We start from the raw sequence: 21,255 nt of genomic DNA on the forward strand, positions 1-21,255 counted from the left end.
ATTCCAACCAGGCCACACCTCCAGATGGTGCCACTCCCTGGTCCAAGAATATACAAACCATTACAGAGCCTTAATCTCTAAAGCATGCTGGGAGGCTTGTATGTTTAACCAGTAGAGTAAGTTTTAATGAACTTTTCTAAGAATCTTTTATTATAACCTAGTTTACTACATTCCTGCTATATTACAGAGGGAAAAAAGTTCATAATTTCAATCACATACAAAAATGCAGCTAGCTTTTAAGAATTAATGAAATGAATTTTCACTTTTCCTTAATATTTTATTCATTTAACAAGTTGCACTTTAGAAAATAGTAGATATCACATGTATTTAACTCCAGTAGTAGAATCTGGCAGATCTCTATGCCTTCAAGGGCAGCCTGCTCCACATACTGAGTTCCAGGCCACCAGGCTACAGGTAGGACACAATCTATCAACTCAGTGTTCTTTCAGTGTGTACACACATTAAATCTACTATACCCATTTTACACCTAAGTTGGCACTTGCTAATTCAAAGCAGCATGAGTCGTTCTATGGAAAATGTTTGGTCTTTGTCTCGTTCCTGACACAGCTACACCCTACAATTTCCTGAGTGAGGAAAGTATCTTCCTAGATCTGACAGGTAACTTTCAATCACACCAGAGTTGTGACTTAGACTACACTACAGAGTGGGAACTTTTGGCCCCACTCCCACATCAGGAGGGAAGAGAAGAGTTAAGAGATTAAGAAGGGCTGTGATAAGGATGTAAAGGGAATAAAAACTTAATCAATAAAGAAAAGGAGCAAGAGATCGATCAGGAGCAATAAACACTCTCAACAGATCACTAGCTTCTGCATACAAGAGGTACTGTTGAGCAAGGCATGCTAAGGGGGCACAGGAGCTGCAAATCACAGCCAACATCACATCCCATACAGCCTTTCTACTCACCTTTTCCTGGTATGTAATCCTTACTATAAACCAGTCAAATAAGTATTTTACTGAGTTCTACAGATTATCTAATCAGAAGAGGTCATTATGGGAACCTCTGACTTATGGTGAGTCAGCAAGATGGCATCTGTATGAGGAAGTCTGAGCTTCTACCTGAGGTCTGTGCTACTCTGGACAGTGTTACAATGGAAGACACCAGTTTTTATGTTGAGAACTGGTGTACTGAAAGTACATGGTAAGGAACATATCGATTCCTTCACTCTGCATCTGGGCCAGGCCATCTATAAAATAACTATCAGACATTTTAACAAACTGTTTCCTTAATAATAAACCAGTGGCACAGGGCAACACTAATAAAGGAAATGATGTGTATGATACCCAACTTACTATTAAAATCCTTATAGTTCCCACACATCCACTTTATTGTCTAAGGCACAATTATACTTGACTATTTGAAAAGATCTATTGTCATATTTAGTGATATGTTATATAATATTATAAACCCTGCTCTGTGCTGTAAATGTATAATTGTTTTAATATAATTCACTGATACACTGTCATAACTAACAGTTGAAAATTAAAATTAACTAACAATTATAATGTAAACAGAATGATTTTAGCCAAAATATTACACGTTCTTCAAAATGTTCATCACTTGCACTGACTATGAAATAAGTATAACCTTTATGGTTATCAAGTAGGTTAAGTTCTTTATGAATTTTAGACAAACTAAACAATCACACAGACCCAAAGAAGATCTACATTTTTACTCTGGGTAGAAGTAATATAGCAGAATGATGCTACGACATGATTTCTCTAAGAACTTGCTCAAATGTAAAATTCTCCTCAATGCACTGAACTATTATAGTAACAACAATACACATGACTAAAAAGTAACAAAGTCCCTTTGACTGTTCTCAGATTCTGTAAATCTTAACACAGAAGTTCCAATCCAAAAAGAAATTTATTATTCAAATGCTTTTGCATAAAGAACACATAAGCTGTTTATCTTTGCCATAATTTATGAGCTTTATGGTAAAAAACTATTGCATTTTCTAAATTACACTTGAATTACGAATAAAACTTTACTCCATCATCTACGAATGATTGGGACACATAAAAGGGTCAGTCCTGTTGATCCAAAGTTGCAGGATCTCTATGATATAGGGCAATAACAGGATATCAGGGGGAAGTTCCAGTAAGGATTCAATATTGATGTTGTCACAGAAACCAGAGATCTCAAACCAGACCAATTACTCATTACAATGAACATTTGCAAGTGAAGACAGAGAGATATCCTGTGGGACACACTGTGACAAACTACAGCTTCTGTGAAGAGCTTTCTATACTTTGTGTGTGTGTGTGTGTGTGTGTGTGTGTGTGTGTGTGTGTGTGTGTGTTTTATTTGGGGGTTGGGGTAGTTACAAGGGTGAAGGTTGGATATGAGGAGACCTGCAAATAAGTGGGTCTAGGATGCATGATGTGAAACTCAAAGAATCAATAAAAACTTTTTTCTTAAAAGTAAGATTTTAAAATAACAGATTTGAGATATAAAAAGTAATTCACATTAGACTATCAAATGTACAAAGAGCTAGGGTAAATTTTATCTACCAATCATTAGGGATATAGAGATCTCAAAGAATAATAATCACTTAAGCAATACAGCCCTGTTAACCAAAAAATAAAACCATCTCACAAAAAGACTGATTGCTTTGTAAACTAATCTAGCTAAAATAAAATTATCTAACTTGGGTTAGTAAGCTGGCTCAACAGTTAAAGGGTATTGATACTGCCACACCTGATGAATTGAGTTCAATCCCAGAACCTAAACAGTGAAAGGAGAGAACAAATTCCTATAAGATACCATCTGATCTCCACACGTGCACACAAACATCACTCCCTAAAATAAAGAAATGTAAATAAACAACATGATACAACTTAAAGCTATTCCTGCTACCCTATGTAGATCATCTGGTTTTGGGCTGGAGATATAGAATGTGGTAAAGTGCTTACTTGATTAATATGGAAAACTAAGGCCTGAGATTGAGCTCTAACACAAGAAAATAAGGGGAGGGGAGGCAAGTCAGGTAATTGCTATTTTTATGTAAGGGCCCGATTAATCATACAGTTCTTGAGCAGAGTACATAGTACAGGCTGCAATCCTATCACTTGAGAGGTTGAGACATAAGAATGGAGAGCTACAGAGGATCTTAGACTAGACAACACAGTGAGTTTCAGCCTTGGCAACATAGCAAAATTGTCTTAAAAAACAAACAGCAACAAAAATCCATCATCAACAAGAAAGAGCATACATGTTAACTGCTACCTGTCTTAGCTGGGGTTTCTATTACTATAAGATACCATGACTAAAAGCAATTTGGAAAGGAAAGGGGTTACCTGGCTTACACATTCTGATCACAGTCCATCACAGAGTCAGGTCAGGGACTCAAGGCAGGAACCTGGAAGCAGGAACCGAAGCAGAAGCCATGAAAGAATACTGCTTACCAGCTTGCTCCCTGATGCTTGTTTAGCCTGCTTTCTTCTATCAACCAGGATCAACTGCCTAGAAGTGTCACTGTTCCCACATCAATCATTAATTAAGAAAATGACTTACCTACAGGCAAATCTTATGGAGGCATTTTCTCAATTTAGAGTTCTTCTTTCCAAATAACTGTAGCTTGTGTCCAGTTGACAAAAATCTGAGCAGCATACTACCATTCCCCCATATGAAATGAAAACCTGAAAGCAAAAGAAAAATATGACAACTGGGAACAATGTTAAAAGGCTTAGACTACCCTTAGCTGCAGCACCCAGTGGTGTAGCTCAGTGACAGTACACCTGACTAATACGTGCCAAGTCCTGCTTTCCAGATCCAGCACTGAGAAACTAATGACAAGTCATTAGTTCTAGAACAGAAGACAAGGAGAACATCCCTGAGAAATGATCACAACTTTGAAATAAGTTCAGGGAGTGCAGGACACGAAAAACTGAGAAAATAAAAATAATTAATAAACAAATCATTCAGGACTTCCTGTAGCAGGGGGAAAAAAAACAAACCTTCAGAGAAGTAAAAACAAAAAAAATGAGGGAGAAGAAATTACAAATGAAGGTTTAAAGTCTTCCTAGAATTGAAGAGCATTAAGTTTAAAAATCAATGAAACAATACGTTTTAAGAATAAAACAATAATGATAAAGCCATTACAAAGCTTTAGCATTATAAACAGATATTACAAAAACTACAAAAAAAAAATCCTAGAACGACACAACTGCTGTAAACCAGTGGCGCAAGCTCTTAACAGTGAAGGCCATATGATGATGGACAATGCCTTCAAACCTCCAACTCTGTCACCCCAAAAAGTTCAATGGCTCTCCTTGAGTCTTCCTCATTCCCTGGCATTCTTGCAAGACGATATGCTGGATTCTGGACCTGCCATTGTCTCCACTTCCACTCTGAGGTAGGACAGCAATTACAGAAGAGCAGACTAAGGAAGTCACGAAGACCCATCCCTCCAAAATCTAGGAAAGTAAAAGCCAATTTCATCCTTTATAACACAGTGAGATTTTAGGGTTAATCCATCAGTACCAAATAACCTATTTCTCCTGAGTAAATAGTACCTAAAATTCTATACACAACCAGATGTAAACCAAATATTCAGAGCAACATTTTCTGATACAAAAGCTCCAAACAGAAAGTTTCCACCTCCTCAATTTTCAGGAAGTGTGAGTTACAGCAACTCAAGAAGGAAAACAAAGAACTCCCCTAGGAAAAAAACTTCCTAGACTTACAGGCTCTTTCTGTCTCTGCTTCTACATCTCTCCTAGCCAAATCCAGACAACTGTTCATGAAGACACGTATAAATGCCCAAATCCCAGGGTTAAATTAAACTACTAGCATCAATGGCAGTAAGAGCTTTGTGTACAAGACTCCATGTTGAAATCCTCTAGAAGTGTCATGTAACTAAGCTAACACTCATGTAACACTCTAGTCTGAATTTATTCATTTATTTACTCATTCATTCATCTGTAGAATGATGAACTCTGACTATTGAACTCTTTCAAGTCTGAAATGACAACAATTTTATAGATGTATAAAAGCACAAAAATACAAATATTTCCTACTTGTTTATATACTGACAGTCTATCATATTTGGTAACAACATTCCCTAAATGTTTTTCCATTAAAACAGATGCCAACATACAAGTGATTCATTGAAGAAGGTAATATTTCAATTAAGAACAAAGTTTGCCGGGCATGGTGGCATATCATTTTAATCTGAGCACTAGGAAACAGAGGCAGGTGGATCTCTGAGTTTGAGGCCATCATGGTCTACGGGACAAGTTACACAAAGAAACCCTAACTGGAAAAAAAACAAAAAACAAAACAAACAAAATAACCAAAGCTAAACTTTTAGAATACATTACAAATATCAAAATTTGCACAAGGGAAGTAATACACAAGCAAAATAGTACACCCACTAGTACGAACTTATCTTAACCTAAGTGTGTTAAACCTGTTTCTTGAATCACTTGGTACACTGCTGACACCATGGTCAAAGAAGGTCTACAGCAAAGAGCTCTCTGAGGCACTTAGTAAACCAAGCTTATCGATGTAATTATAAAGATCAAACTAAATAATTGTTTTTGGTAAAAATCTTTTTCTCTAATACGGGCCTCACATACTTCTGCATTTGTAAAGAGATAAATTTCAACACAAGTTCATACATTAAATATAATCTCATGCTGTCACTAAACTTTTGTATAGAAATACACAAATCTCCTAGTTTGCTTCAGGGTGGCAATGACACCCTTGGGGTCTACTGATGATATTACAGCTTGCCACTGAGGTCTTCAGTGACATCTCATAACCCATCGTCTCTTTCTTTTCTTCTCTAATGCCCAAGAGTTGGCTGAGGGGAAATGGGATAATCATTACACCTGTCTACAGAACATTTTCAATAATTTTAAGACAATACTTTAGTTTGGTGGCTGTACAGAGGAGTAAGACAGCTTCATACCACACATCAAGAAATTGCAAAGAGGACTTAACACCAATTAAAAGGTACTGAGCCCACAGCCAAGCTCCACTAGCATCTATTCTATGACCTGTGAATACCCCCTATACACACACACACACACACACACACACACAGCTTGCATACCACCAGTTACCTGTACTTAGCTGCTTTCCCCAGCCATGTCCATGTCCCTTGATTCTGTGTCCTACACCCTTTTCCTATATGGACATTTTTAGTAAGAATGTCTACATCATACAGAGATACTGCTAGTTCCTCAGCATATTATTTTTCACCAGCCAGAAAACATTTTAAACTAATTTTGCTCTCTCAATTTCTCATCTCAGCTCTCAGAAACTAATACTTTACAGATAAAACTAGTAAGATTAAAAAAAAAAATATTACACAAAAATAAGTGTTAAAATTCAATCTAGATTTATATCCCTGTGAGAGACTGCTGCAATCAGTCTTCTAACTGTCTGGCATGTCTAATTCCAATTTTTTTTGGTTGCTTTTTTTTTTTTTTTTTAATGCTTGATTCTCTGTTTAAAACTGAGGCTGGCAAGAGGTAATGGATAACTGAAGCTTGACTTTACTAAACTGTAAAGAAACAGCAAGGAAATATGCTCCGGAATAATTGCTTTCCACACTGACAACCACACTTACAAAGGTGATGCAGATCTGCCCATCTGTGCCATAACTCTGGTTTGGTCTATGAGTCAACTCATACACATTATAATGTCTCCATGGGGAAACAGTTATCTTTGTGAAGGCGTATTTGGGCTATGCGAATACAAGACTTCCGATTTTACTAGTGTTATGATTTATTCACCTGAGCAAATCAGCTTGGACAAGGACGAACAACATATAATACCAAAAGCTATCTATCTAATATCTACTCAATGAGCCTCTTTCTTTAATGTGATGAGAACTACATACACTTTCTGCATAGCAGGTCCCTGCATAGTGTGCAAGTTCCATAGGATATGCTAAAGACACAAAGGGGAAAGTGGCCAGTTCCATGGAATGTGTTGGGGACACAATGGGAAAAGAGACCATCTCAGGCATGCTACCTTCCTGGAACCTATATGAAAACAGACCAGAAAGAAGAGCATAGAATAATTAAACAGCAATGTCTAAAGGAAACATGCCAACTTGTTACTTCAAGAGACATACAGTTCTTAAGAAGGTTCTCAGAGGAATGGACACTGGGAGTAAGGTCTGAGAATAAAGCATCCACACTGGTGAACACTGAGAGTTAACTGTTTCAAGGCTGGGTGTTGTAAAGCAGTGTGAAATGCTGCAGAATGGAAGGGCCAGGGTATAACCATGGGACAAGACAAGGTGCAAACCTACATAAAAATCCTGTAGCCCAATTAAGAGTCTGGATTCCCTTTAGATAAAATATATACTGACTAAAACTGTGAGATGATTTAGATCTATTTAAGGAAGTCTCAAGAGCTACAAGGCCTGTTCAAGGTCACAATATGCTAGTAAATGACCACCCCAATCACGTCACATCTTCTCTGTGCAGTATGAAAACTGTAATCTTAAAATATGGCCATTCAGATTATCAACAAGGCAGCCATTTAGGAAAGCCAGACTGATTCCTCATGAAAATAATTATTTCACAAAAGTACACACATTCTACAAACATGAGTGTCACTTGTATAACTACAAGAAATCAGAAGAGAAGTCACACCTTCCCAAGGCTGTACACATGTATGTTATGTATCCTGTATGTTATCCTGTTCCTTCCAATCACATACTTTTTGAGAATGACAACAACCACCAAGAAACTCAGAAATGGACATAAACGATTTGGCTCCTTCCAGTGTATCTCATGACTTTAGAAGTAAGATCACACCATTACCTCTAAAAGCAAAATAAAAGATTCTCCTGGTAACACAAGGTTTCCTGAAACTGTCCACAGTGGCAAAAATTAGCAGGGTTTTCTCTAAGCAGTGGAGTTACACAAGAAGGTTACAAAAGCACTTGGTTTCTGTTCTCTGAAAAGGCAGCTCTTAAAAACAAGTCTTCTCCATTCTAAAGCAAGACTGGAGAACATGAGACGGTAAACGGCTTGGAATCCAGTTGGTATAGCAGCGTTTTTCCACACCACACCCTGTGCTTCGGCTAGCACCCAAATCCCTGCCTTGCCACTCCCTGCAGGTGTCCTAACAAGGGAGGACACTCAGATGACTCCCTGAGGGAGACAGTGTTTCAGTTCCACAGTCAGAAAGGAAAGGAGCAGGGCCAGGGACCTGAATTCAGAGGAGTCTTAAAAGATAAATGCAAACAGGAGAAGGGGCTTTAAAAGATGCTAAGTAGAGTCCAAGAAAAGCTAGAGGTTCAGGTAAATAACTTGGCAGATCCTGACTCTGTCCAGCCCTGGATAATAAACTCTCCTAAGATCGCTTATGAAGCCCACTGTCCAGAAGCCAAGCCCTCAGAGAAACGAGGATTAGGGAGAGTGTTGGAACCAAAAGGTTAAGGTGACCTACTTCCTTAGAGCAGGGATGGATCCCAAACCTTTTTCCCACGTCCACACATGCAGCACTGGAGAGAAATCAGAGCAGAAGAAAGCCAGAAACTATATGCTACCCTGACTGTATGTTATCCATGATACCCATAAGCTGTATCACTGGTGTTTTTCACTGCTTTCAACGCACTGAGATTCCAATTGAAAACTCATTCATTCAAGTAAACTAAGTGGATTCCACGCTGTGGGAGTTGGAGGGTTAAAAGTAAACACTGAACTAAACTGCTGCTACCTACTATGGCTAATAATTCACCTTTTCGTAGGCAGGGGGTCTACCTTTGTCTGATTACAAGTTTATCTTTATGCCAAGGGACGCTATAAATTAAAACTGTATTTGGTAAGTCTCTCGTGTGTTAATTCACATTATAATTGTAATTAGTATACTGCAAGGTACTCGGGCACAGCAGCATGTTGCCTAAGTGAGACCTTCAGGAATCCAACATTATCTCCCTACCGGAAGCCAGAGTTCCACCTCAGTCTCACCGGCCTCCAATTACAAAAAGTGGGGATGAGAACCCCAAATCGAGTTCTGACTACACACTAAGTTGATACACACAACTCTTCCAAGTTTGGGGCCAGGCCCTGCTCTGGAAAACACCAAGAGTGCCGCTCAGAGCCACAATGGTGTGTACCTGAAGTTGCCAACTCCGGGAGCAAAAGAGGGCCTGTGCGAGATCAGGGCAGTTTAAATGCCTCGGCCCTCCTCCCGTGACCCTTCCAGGGCACCTCGCGCGCGGCCATCCGGTCGCGGCCCCACTCGGCATCTCCTTCCCTGGACGCCACCCCCGGCCCAGGCGACCGCGCAGATTCTATGGTCCCGCTCCGAGAGCCCCGACCGGCCTGGCCCGCAGGCCCTGCCGCCCAGGCCTCGCGGAGCCCCAGCCTCGCACAGCCGCGGGCCCCGGGCAACAAAGGCGGCGGCGGGCCGGGCGTGGAGCCGAGGGTCGGGGCGCCGGCCTGGGCCTCACTCTCACCTCCCTACTCTGGGCTACACGCGACCCCACGCCTCCCCCCCGCCCCGCCAACCTGCTCACCCTGCAGCCGCGGGCTCTGCTTCCTCCCCGCGGCGGCGCGACTGCCGCGCTCGGCCCTCCTCCTACCGCCGCTCCTCCTTCCTCCTCTTCCTCCTCCCCGAAGGGAGGGCGCGCGGCCGCGGCCCAGGCGGGAGCGGAGCCGCCGCGCAGGAGCCCGGGCCGCCCGCGCCCTCAGCACAGCCCGGTAGGCGGGGCGTCGCGTGGGGAGGGGGCCCCGGAGGGCGGGGCCCGCGGTCGCGGGTGCGAGCGGCTCCGCCCCTTTCCCCCGCTGGCTCTTGAGCAGCTGCAGCCAGTGCAGTTCTTAGACTTCAGAGGCTCTGGGTTCTTGCTCTTCTCCCTGCCCAGCTGAGCTACAAGTGGGAGCCTTCGCCCACTTTCTCTGGCTTGGTCTTAAGAAAACTAATCTCAGTCCTTTTTTCAAGTCTTCTAGCCTTCAGCGGAGCTCCTGCAATTAATAAGTGTGTGTGTGTGTGTGTGTGTGTGTGTGCCCATGTGTGGTGTTTGGGCTTTGGAAACTTAGCTCACTTTATTTTTTTTTTACAAATTAACACAATATGCTTCTAATGTATAGCAGACCAAGATTTATTACTGTCCATGAGTAGGCCAATGGAAGTTTATTTTTCCTATAATGGTAAGCAATTAAAGAAAATATTAATACCTCAATAAAGGGAGGGAATAAAATCTAGCTTAGAATTAATGTGAGTTTTAAAAGTGTTTCTTGACTGGTATAAGTTCTTTCAAATGGAAATATATAAAGAGATAAGGCTGGGGAACAGAAGAATTAGAAGAGCCTCAGAGGTAAATTCCAGATCTGCTATGTTTTAGTGAACTTATTAATTTAAAAATATAGAAAATAGCAATGTTCAAATAATTGATATTAATTCTTTGAAATGTTCAGTAGAAAGTGGTCATCTAAACACTAAATCTGGCTAAATAATAGAACATGGGAACTATGGGGGTTAAATCGGTTTTTATAATGGGATGTGGTATAGATGTGTCACTTGAAATTATGTGTTATTTACCAGACTGACCATTGTCATTCTCGGTATTGACTTGAATGGATTAATGAACACTATCACTACTGTTAGCCTGGTTAAAATGCAACTCATTTCATATTCTCCATCTTATTATCCCTTCCTCCTTTCTCTTGCCATCCCCAAGATAGCCTCCTTAGTCTTGAGACACTGAACCCTGTTCAACTTAAGTTGGAGTCAGATATCTGAAATCCAAATACCAAGAAGACTGGTGGTGATTAGATATAAGGGAGCTTTTCAGTCTCCTGCCCTTGGTAACAATGTTTCCTCATTTGTGCTAAGTTCGAGCCATGCTGAGCAGTAGAGACCAATGGCCAGGAGCAGCAATGTGCATGGTCAAGACTCTGAACTGCAAATGTGGCAGACCTGGACCATGGCACAGTTTGGACAGTTCATAGAACTATCTATACATAAACAAGTCTCTGAGTTTTAACTTCACTTTCTGCCTTCAAAAGGTGGGGGTGATTGACTTTGGCATTTGCCCAAAGAACTTGATATCCTTCTCCATAACCATTTGCTCCGCCATGTTTTTTGCAGCTTTGTTCACAATACCTAGATGTGATGGCTATTCTTGGTTGTCAGTTTGACTGCCTCTGATATTAACTAAAACCCAAAAATAGAGGTACACCTTGAAGGATTTCTACTTGATTTTAAGTAGACAGAGTGACCTCTAATCCAGATCTTTGAGGTAAGAAGACACATCTATAATCCAGATCCACTCTGGGACATGCCTTCTGCTGGAAGCCTATATAAGGGAGTAAGGATGTGGAAGAAGGAAGCTTTTGCTCTTTGCCTGCTTGGTCTTGGCTTGCTAGCAATTCCATTCCTTCACTGGCATTAGATCAGTCAAGATTGTAGTACATGCTAAAGACCAGCTAAAATACCCAGCCTTATGGACTGATAAACTATTGGATTCTTGGTTTTCCATTCACAGACAGCCATTATTGGATTAGCTGGACCAAAGCCTGTAAGTCATTCTAATAAATCCAATAGATAGATAGATAGATAGATAGATAGATAGATAGATAGATAGATAATATTCATTCTATAAGTTCTATTATTCTAGAGCAGTGGTTCTCAACTTGTGGATTACAGCCCTTTTGGGGATCAAATGACCCTTTCACAGGAGTCATGTATGAGATATCCTGCATATCAGATATTTACATTAGAACTCATACTAGTAGCAAAATTACAGTTTAAAGTAGCAACAAAAATAATTTTAGGGTTGTCGGGGTCACTACAACATGAAGAACTGTATTGAAGGGTCACAGCTTTAGGAAGGCTGAGAGCCACTGCTCTAGAGAGCCCTGACTAATGCACTAGGAAATGGATACAGTCTAAAGTCCTTTAACTGATGAATGAATAATGAAAATGTGGTATATATACACTATGGAGTACTATTAAGCTGTAAAGAATGAAATCATGAGATTTGGATGGAACTAGAAAATATTACATTGAGTAAAGTATCTCAGATCCAGAAAAACAAAGGCTGGATATTCTCATTCATCTGAGGCTCCTAACTCCTGGAATAACTAGAAACCGGGAAAGTAAAAGAGGATCATTTGTCAGTGAGAGGCACTAGAGAGGGGAATAGAAATGAATACATGATCTGGAGAGGGAAATGGGGAACAGGGTGAGGGACTCTAGGGAGAAGGAAGGAGATAAATGTCAAAGAAGGACATCTGAAAAAGCCACAAGGAATCATATTATTCACTATATACCTAAAATATGAATAACATGCATAAGTTGCTATAAAAATATACATATAGAATTTAAATGAAAAGTTCCCATCTGAGATGACAAAGCTCCCTCCAAGAGCCAAAGACCATCTAACAACAACAAAAAACAAACAAAAAAACAAAAAAACCACCACCAGACATGAGAAGCCCTATTTTGACTAATTAGTCAGAGTTGTCCAAGAGATATCCAAAATACTAAAGGCTATTACCACTGCCCTTGGTTGGCTCCCAGACATGGAAGGTAAGTGCCCATTGACAAAAAACAAAAAACAAAAAACAAACAAACAAACAAAAAAAAAACACCATGCACTTCAGACACAGGACCTGGAGAACCCTGAGCTGAAACGTTCCTGAAAGCCATCCCTCTGGGGACTACATTTCATGGCATCAGAAGGCACCATTCAAGCTAACAAAGGAGAGAAGTAACCAACAGTATTACCCATATATGATATCTATGAACCACAACAAAGGACAATATGACAAAATAACCCTAAGGGTACAGTAGTGGCATGCATACTTTGCCAGTAACCAACAGCTCTCTAATTAGACTTCAGATCTACCAACAGAAAGGAAAGTCATGCCCAGTACTAGAAACCTAGCATCTAACCAGGGTTAGTGTAAGTCACCAGTCTTGGAGGAGAACCTACAATTACCACTTTACTAAACCAGCATAATCCCTAACTACAGTCTAAACATTGTCTTTATACCCACAGGTAAGTGTAGACCTTGCTCATCAAGGAAACTTCTTTTTGCAACAGAGATCATTATAGAAAACCACAAATAATCAAATTGCAAAGTCATAGAGCCCAGACCCAGTTGATACATTTATAATTCAGCTTCTGAATATGAGGCTCTGGAATCATTGTGGAAGAGGGAGTGGAAAGATATGTAGAGTCGGAGGATCAGGGAATTTGCTATGAAGTTTTGTTTCCTAGTAATGTCAGAAACTACATCCATAAAGTCTCACCAATGACTGCTTAAACATGAGCTGAATGGGAATGCACTGATAGACATGCCAAAGTAAATGGGGGAAAGTTCACAAGGCCTCCACCATACTCAAAGAACTACAGGTAATTAAAATATGCTGAGAGCAAGGGAAGTAGTGTCCCCCAGGAAAAACACACCAATAGGTTACCCAGTACCAAAGGGTCAGTCCTGAAAACATACATAAAAGTAAAAATATACAGACTGAGCAATCACTTTCTCAAAAGTCAGGCCACTACTGTGGGAAATGTCTAGAATGCTGACATATCTTTGTGACTCCAGAACACAGCTGTTAGTCACTAAATTAAAATAATAGCCATAGAAACCAATAATAATATAAGACAACTTAGTGTAGAGATAATAGCAGCTAAAGATACTGTTGATATTTCTATGCTTGACAGAATTCCAAGCCTCATCTTGGCTATAGACATGTATTCTCTGCTTGGCAGTCCACCATCCTGCCACCTTGGGGTGACATCTTTGCGCTACGTACACCCAGGACAGCCAAGATGCATGTCCAGGACTCTCAGAATTAGTTTGCAACAGTGATACAGGTCTGATTACACATGGAAAGGGAGGAGTCACTCTAACAGGGCACATTGATAAACTGACCCTGATACCAGAGGACCTAAGTAAACCTTGTTTTGATAAATAGACAATTATTTTCCTCCCTTTTGTTCTTCTTTTTTGTTGTTGTTTTGTTTGTTTGCATTGATTTGTTTTCTTTAAACAGTCTTTTATATAGGCCAGCCTGACTAGTAGAAGATGACCTTGATGTCCCTGCCTCTGTCTCTCTTTATGTATACTAACTAAGCAAGCACTCTACCAACTGAACTACTAATCCCCAGCCCCACAATACTTCCTTTATAGAGAGAAGAATGTGGAAATAGCAATGAACCATGCTTACAGCCTAAGCATATGTTAACATACCCATTTCTCAGGGAATCTCAAAGACAACACTAGAGCTTTGCTTAGAGTAAATTATCTTTTTATTTTTTAATCTACATTAACATATTTAAGACCCACAGTAGCCATGCAGAGAACACAGTACTGGTTTATTTTTTTCTTTAGGAAAGAAAGAACAGAAAACACAGAGAACAGTTATAAAATTATCAAAGTCATTAAGGACACAGCATGATCAATATTTAAAGTTCAATTAACTGATTCTCAGCATCTTCTCTTTCCCTCTACTTCACCTAACCTAAAAAGTCTTCTTGATACCGCATTTCCTAAGAAGTACGAGTCTTCCTTTTCAATCATAGTAACTTAGCCCAGAAAATCCTAACTTTCCCTGTGGCCTAAAATTTTACCTTATTAGCTGTAATCCTATCCAATGAATAGAAAACACTCCATGATCACATTAGGTGATGTAATCCTTTGAGATGTAACCCCAGAAGCCAAAAACAACAACAACAACAAAAACAGTATGTATAGCTACCATATGAAACAAGTATGACTCTCCTTTAAGAAGTCTGTGCCCATATTCTAGGGGGTGTTTACTTTCTTTCCAAGTGCTGTTATTTCTCTTAAACCTCATGCTTAAAAATGTCATTTAAGCCAGGGGAGATGGCTCAGTGTGTTAAGGTGCTAGATATAGAAGCCTGAGGATCTAAGTTTGACATCTGGAATCCAGATAAAAACCCAAATATGGTAGCATCTAAAATCCAAGGAAAATAGAAAACAGAGACAGGTGAATGGCTCGAAGTCAATTAGCCTAGAGTACTCTAGAATTCCCGAAAGTTGTCCTCTGATTTACACACACACACAGAGTAGCATCTCAAATGCTCACAGGAGTACACACATGCACGAGCACACACATGCACATGCACACACATTTTTTTATTTAAAATTTTATTTTTAAAGTCACTTAATAAACTCTGTGGAGAGATACCACAGCCACAGCAACTTTTACAAAAGAAAGTAAAAGAAGCTTGCTTACAGTTTCAGAGGTTAAGTCCATTGCCTTCATGGCAGAAAGTATGGTAGCACACAGGTAGATGGGCACACAGCTGCTGGAGAAGAAGCTCAGAGCTCCACATCTATATCACAGGCAATAGGAGGAAAGAGACTCTGGGCTTAGCATGGACTTTGAAACCTTAAAGCCCATCCACAATGACACACTTCTTTAAATAGGATCACACCTTCTAAGCCTTTCAGTGTCACTCCCTGGTGATTGGATATTCAGATCTATGAGCCTATGGAGGTCATTATCATTCAGACTGCCACAGTGCCTCATACTGACTCATGAAATTATTTCCTGTCCTTAAGGTAAAAAAAGAAGAAAAAAATCCAGTATTACCTGAGTTGAGATGGCTAGAAAAACTAAGAGAATGCCTTTGTCGTTTGCTGCTCACATTAAAGACATCATTTAATCCAATAGAGTAGTTCTAAGAGGATATTGATAGCATGATACTACACAATAAGTTTGAAGCAGTCAACTAATAACAAAAATTTTATGAGTACATGCAACTACAAAAACTGTGCATGCACATGAACTGGAAAGATCTACATCAAGTTCACAATGATTTTTATCTTCAGATGAAAGGACACCAGAGAGGTGTACAAAGAGAACTTCTGGCTGTCATATATTCTTCTTTAACATTCTGAGTTAAGCATAGCAAAATTTAAATATCTGTTAAATCTTTTGTGATATGTAACTGAGTCCTCATTCTATAAGTCATTGTAAAATATAGATTTCACATGCAGACTCTGCAGTCAAGCCCGAATTCAAAGCCCCTATCTATTCTATTCCTGGGATATAATTATGACTTCGGCTATTAAGGATTGAGTTAGCAAACTCATACATATGAGCTTGACAGATCCTTTTGCATTGTTTTCTTTCTTTATAGCAAAGAGGGGCTAGAGCGATGGTTCAGCAGTTAAGAGTACATTCTGTTCTGAGAGAAGAACTGGTTCAGGCTGCTCACAACTGCCTATAACTCCAGATCCAGGAGATCTAACATCATCTTCCAGATTCCATGAGTGCCTACACTCATACACAGATACTCACATATGCACATAAGTAAATAAGTAAAAATATGAAAAATAATACAAAAATTTAAAAAATACAAAAAAGCTAAAGCAGTAAAAAAAAAAAAAAACAATATAAAACAAAACAAAAATTGAGAAGATCAGGATATACAAGAGCCCCATTGACCACATAAGTGAAAATACCCAAGGCTCCTCATTTTCTTTAAGTACATGTTTGTGTTTTGAAAAGAAAAAAGAGAAGATGTAGGTAGAGATGGAGTGGGTGTGATCAGATAGACCTTGGTGCTTCTTTAGTTGGAAATGTTTGTCATTTGAAGATGTCAGACTTTGGGGTAGTGATTTCTGAGCCCCAATATCCATTAGAAAGAGCCGGTCAAAAAATGGAAACTCATTACAGTGTTGAAGAAAACCGAAATTGTACAACAAAGTCACAAAAACATATTTTTATTAATGAACTTTAGAGATAGAAAAAAAGAGATCTTATTACAGAACTTTTTCTGTACTTCAGTGTGATTGAGAATAGACTGAATTGTATATTCAGAAATGTGATTAGGCAAAAGGCATTGAGGTAAGGGTAATGGAATGACATGGAGAAAACCAGAAGAAATATCTGTTCTTCATGCCCTTCTTGGTCTTTCTGTGTGGCAGCATTTCTAAGTTACCTCTCTGAGATGGAAGTTTTTCCAGAATCAAGGAGAGGGGTTAAGTAATCTTTTCAGGTTTTATGGCTTACTCTGAGGAAGGGAGATTCCAGTTTCTATGACTCACCATGAGAACAGAGTCTGGTTTCTGTGGTTTATTTGAGGGTAGAGATAGGACAGGAGACAGGAAAGACAGAGAGAATGTGATCTGCGGCTTCTAAACACCTTTGGTTCAAAGTCCTTAGCATATCAAGGTGTCATAAATTTAGAGTATAGTGTCCTGAGCCACATCAAGAGATTGCTTGTGGCAGATAGGTGAGAATGGTTACAAAGCTCCTCAGGAATGGTGGGTAATGAGTAATTTGATCCGTTTTTTGTTTTTTGTTTTAACTGACAAACAAGATCTTCTCTAAAACTGCATGATACAGGTTGAAAACAATCAGTGACATACACTAACCACCCAACTCTCAAACAGGGTTGGCCATAGTAAAGTTGTTAATCTGTTAACATTTATAATGGCTTTTATCTCATAGGGTTGCTGACAGAACTATTCTACTGTGTATTTAACACACAACGGATTTATCGCAAATCTTTAATACTGAAAATTATTTTTNCTACTTCTTCATGAACTTTCCTATGAATATAGCCGTATGAATTTTTTTACATCATGACCTATTAAACATCATTTCGTTCTGAGCCCTTAAAATTCAGAAGGGCAGAGGCTTTACATCCATCACTGTTGCTTCAGCACTTGCTAGTACATTACGTGTGAGGCAGGATAAAAATTCATTGTTGGATAACTGAATGATTTAATGATGTCAGTGCATTTGTTTTTTAAGACATAAAAATGAAAATTCTAGCTTTGAGTGACACCAATTGCATAGTAGGAAAGAAAAGACTGACAGTAAATTTGCTTTATAGTGTTTTTATTATTTCTATTTACAAAATCCCCAGATGTGCTTAGAAAAATTATTGTCAATTTGTGAGTGAGAATCTGTGAGTAATTCATTATAGATCATCATATATGGAACTAATTAAGTAACTGTCATCAAGTTTGCCAAACTTTGAGTTGCTTATAATTTAGTCACTCTTTAACAAACTTTATAATACATGGTTGTAAGTGAGATATATTTTCGCTATTTAATCTCAAGGCACGTTTAAAGTTTCTCTTACAAACTCCAGCTTCTGGCGAATAAGAAAGACTTTAGATTATAAAGAACATATGTCCAAGGTTAATCATAATTTAATAACTTCATTCCTGCCCATACACTTTACAGGACTGAAGCAGATTTGCTTGAGCCCAGAAGGAGTTCAAGGCCAGGCTTTGAAAATAATGATACTCCATTTTAAAAACAAAAAACAAATAAATAACGAAAATCCTAATTCCTAACATTAAAGAAATCCAGAAGTCAATTGTAGCTCAAGCTGTGTCAGTATGTATGGACAGTTATAACAAAACTGCCCATAAGCAGCAAACATTTACTTTTCACAGTTCTAGGTATCCATGATTAAGATTCCAGTAAGTGTATGTTGCTTAAATCCCTTTCCTGGTTCACGGAGAACCATCTTCGCAGTAAAGACTAAGTAATTCCCAGAATCTCCTTTATCAGAGCGTTAATTCTACTCAAGACAGCCCCTTCACAATCTAATAAGCTCCCCAACACTTCATTTGCTGATATCATAAGGATTTCGACATGAATTTAGAAGGTGCACAAACAGTCAGATTATTAGCAAATGATTAGTGGATTTTTATTCAGGAAGGGAACACAGTGTGGGCTCCATTCCAAACACATGGTATTTGCTAAGTCATTGGGGATACCCAGCTGCAGAGCATCTGTGAGCAGTGGATGTAAAATTACTAAGAGGAAATCTCAAGGGCAGTTGGGATTCTAACAAAGCCAACAGGACTAGCTCCTTGTTGAAGGCAGGCAAAGGAGACCAGGCATCACCTAGAGGACAGAGCAAGGACAGAGAAAGCTGAAGAAGCTGATGTGATATCAAAAGTGGTTAGATATAAAGGATGGATTCTACACAAACTGACTTGCCATGAATGCTGTGGCTGGTGCACACTGGGCTTGCAACTATTGGAGCCAAGCTGAGAAAAGGACCTTTAGAGCCACATAAAGTTTAGTGAAGGACAGGAATTTTGTTTGAAATTAAATGTTTTCTCAGTTTATTTTTCCATAGGGTATTAATTCAAAGTTACAAACTCCTAGGGTGATGTGGGGAAATAAATATAACTTTTTGTTCAATTCTCTTATGCTCTTCCTGCCTTTTTTTTTATAGAATGGGCCCCTGTAACAAAAGACAGATCCACAAGAGGCAAATGAACTTCTTAATGTGTATTTCACATATAATGGGAGATGCCCAAGAAATGAGATTGCTTTCATGATGTCATCAATGGCAATGGATATGAGCCTTTGGAAGAGCTGCAGTAATTTGAGTTCTTGTCATAGACCTTTAGTCAGGTGGAGCTCATAGAAAAAAAATTCAAGATGAGTCAGTATGAAGAAGATAATGAATTTATCAAGCAGATATTTTTATTGCATTTATTTATTTATTTATTTATTTATTTATTTATTTATGTAGACATACATATTCATGTGTGCATATACTTGCCATAACAGAAATGTGGTAATAGACTAACTTTCAGGAGTTGGTTTAAAATGTCTTTATACCCTTACAGTTGCCAAATAAATAATCTAGATACTTCTAAAGTTACATCTCAGATGGTTACTGGGGGTTATTCCAGAGATGAATAGTAGGGTTAACCAGAGGTCACAAACTTTGCACATAGAAGCTAAGACATATTAGTGTAAATGAAGCTTGTAGTCCCATTAGTAGAGTCTTGGAAAATTCTAGGCTTACACTTGGGAAAGAAAGAACTACGACTTGTTTTGAAGATCATTTACGGTTAGGTTGCAAGCACACTTCATTTCTTTTCAGTATTTTTATGTGGAATGCTCTGAACAAGGGGAATATTGTCTAGGCAATCTTCACACCAATTTTGTTAATTGTAGTGGAATTCTTGACCCTATGTTGGCAAAATATGTCCATTAGGTTCTGGAGTGAGGGAATCCTTCCCCTTCCCATATCCCTTACATTTTCCCTGTTTGTCTATTTTGTCTCAATTTGGGATCTTCAACAAATAAACATGAAGTGTTAGAAAAGTGATGAGGCAAAAGAAAACTACTATAAGTCTGTATGGATGGCAAAGGGGGAAGGCAAAAATGGCTGGTTAGTCATCATCAATGCAGACTAACTGTGGACCCACCTCTAGGCTCACAGAATTCCAAACAGGGAATAACCTTTGTTCTCTCTGGCAGAAAGAGCAGAAGTACCACTTTTGTCTTTGCAAAGTTGTGTGCTACTTTTAGAAAAGTAGAGAAAAAGAAGATGTCTTTTCTGACTTTGTGTCATCCCAGTTACCTCCAGAGCAACCACCCTTTTTATTTATGTGTAACACAGTCTGATACCCGATGGCATAGACACTTATTTTGGAGTAGTTCTTTTGTAATTTTATATTCAGACTCTTCTGAATGAAGCTAAATAACAGATAATGGAAAAAACCCTCATCTGATTGGAACCTAGGCTTGTCTAAACATCACTGTAAGAGGTAGGGCTTTGAAATACTGTGGTAGCATGTTGTTAGCCTCAGAAGAGTACAGGCTAGAGACACAGCTCCATACTACTGCCTGCTGCATCCCTGGGAGTTTGTTACAGAGACCTCCACTCAGAGAGAGCTGGGATTCTTTGCTATAAAAAAGAATTTTGGAGCTGCCATTTTGAAGCAGAGTTGGAGTTTAATAAGAGGAGAGATTTTAAGTTTGGAATTAACAGAAAGAGATGGTGTCCACCCAAGTGACAGTGTGCATTTCTTCAGAGTGTCATACTCAAGTGATTTAGCAACAGTGCACATGTGTGTGCATAAACTACAAAAATACTAATATATATGTAAACATATATATGTATATATACACATATTTCTTTGTAGATTCTAAAGTTGTATCTCAACGTGTTGTAACTAAATTTTTTCTTTTTACCCCACGTCTTCTTAGTAAATAAGATCTTGGGATGGTTTTTTTAGGTGCTTTGGACAGGATTATAACCTGACCAAGGTAAAGACATGGTTCACAAAGGTCACACGAGGGAGTTTAAGATATCTTGTTTACTTTGACTTTCTGGTGATGTTCCTAGAAAAGTTTTTATAGCTTAGGGAGGAGAAAAGCCACACTCAATCATTTCTCTGTCTCTCTGTGTCTCTCTCTGTCTCTGTCTCTGTCTCTCTCTGTCTCTCTCTGTCTCTGTCTCTCTGTCTCTCTGTCTCTCTGTCTCTCTGTCTCTCTGTCTCTCT

The 21,255-nt window shown here is 39.0% G+C and overlaps 1 protein-coding gene across 4 annotated transcripts in view; it reads right to left on the reverse strand.

Moving 5' to 3' along the window:
* Socs6 (suppressor of cytokine signaling 6) overlaps positions 1-21,255 on the reverse strand; it is a 56,422-nt gene that overhangs the window by 16,548 nt on the left and 18,619 nt on the right. For 2 of the 4 annotated variants that reach the window (XM_021214772.2, XM_029547116.1), the window contains exons 1-2: positions 9,513-9,643; positions 3,539-3,663 (exon numbers count right to left, since the gene is read on the reverse strand). The gene's annotated coding sequence lies outside the window, so the exon portion shown is untranslated. Of the gene's footprint in view, positions 1-3,321; positions 3,364-3,538; positions 3,664-9,512; positions 9,644-21,255 lie in introns of those variants that run through there. The other 2 variants (XM_029547117.1, XM_029547118.1) reach the window with 2 other exon arrangements.

Source organism: Mus pahari, chromosome 15 (genome assembly GCF_900095145.1).
Source record: "Mus pahari chromosome 15, PAHARI_EIJ_v1.1, whole genome shotgun sequence".
Lineage (NCBI taxonomy): Eukaryota > Metazoa > Chordata > Mammalia > Rodentia > Muridae > Mus > Mus pahari.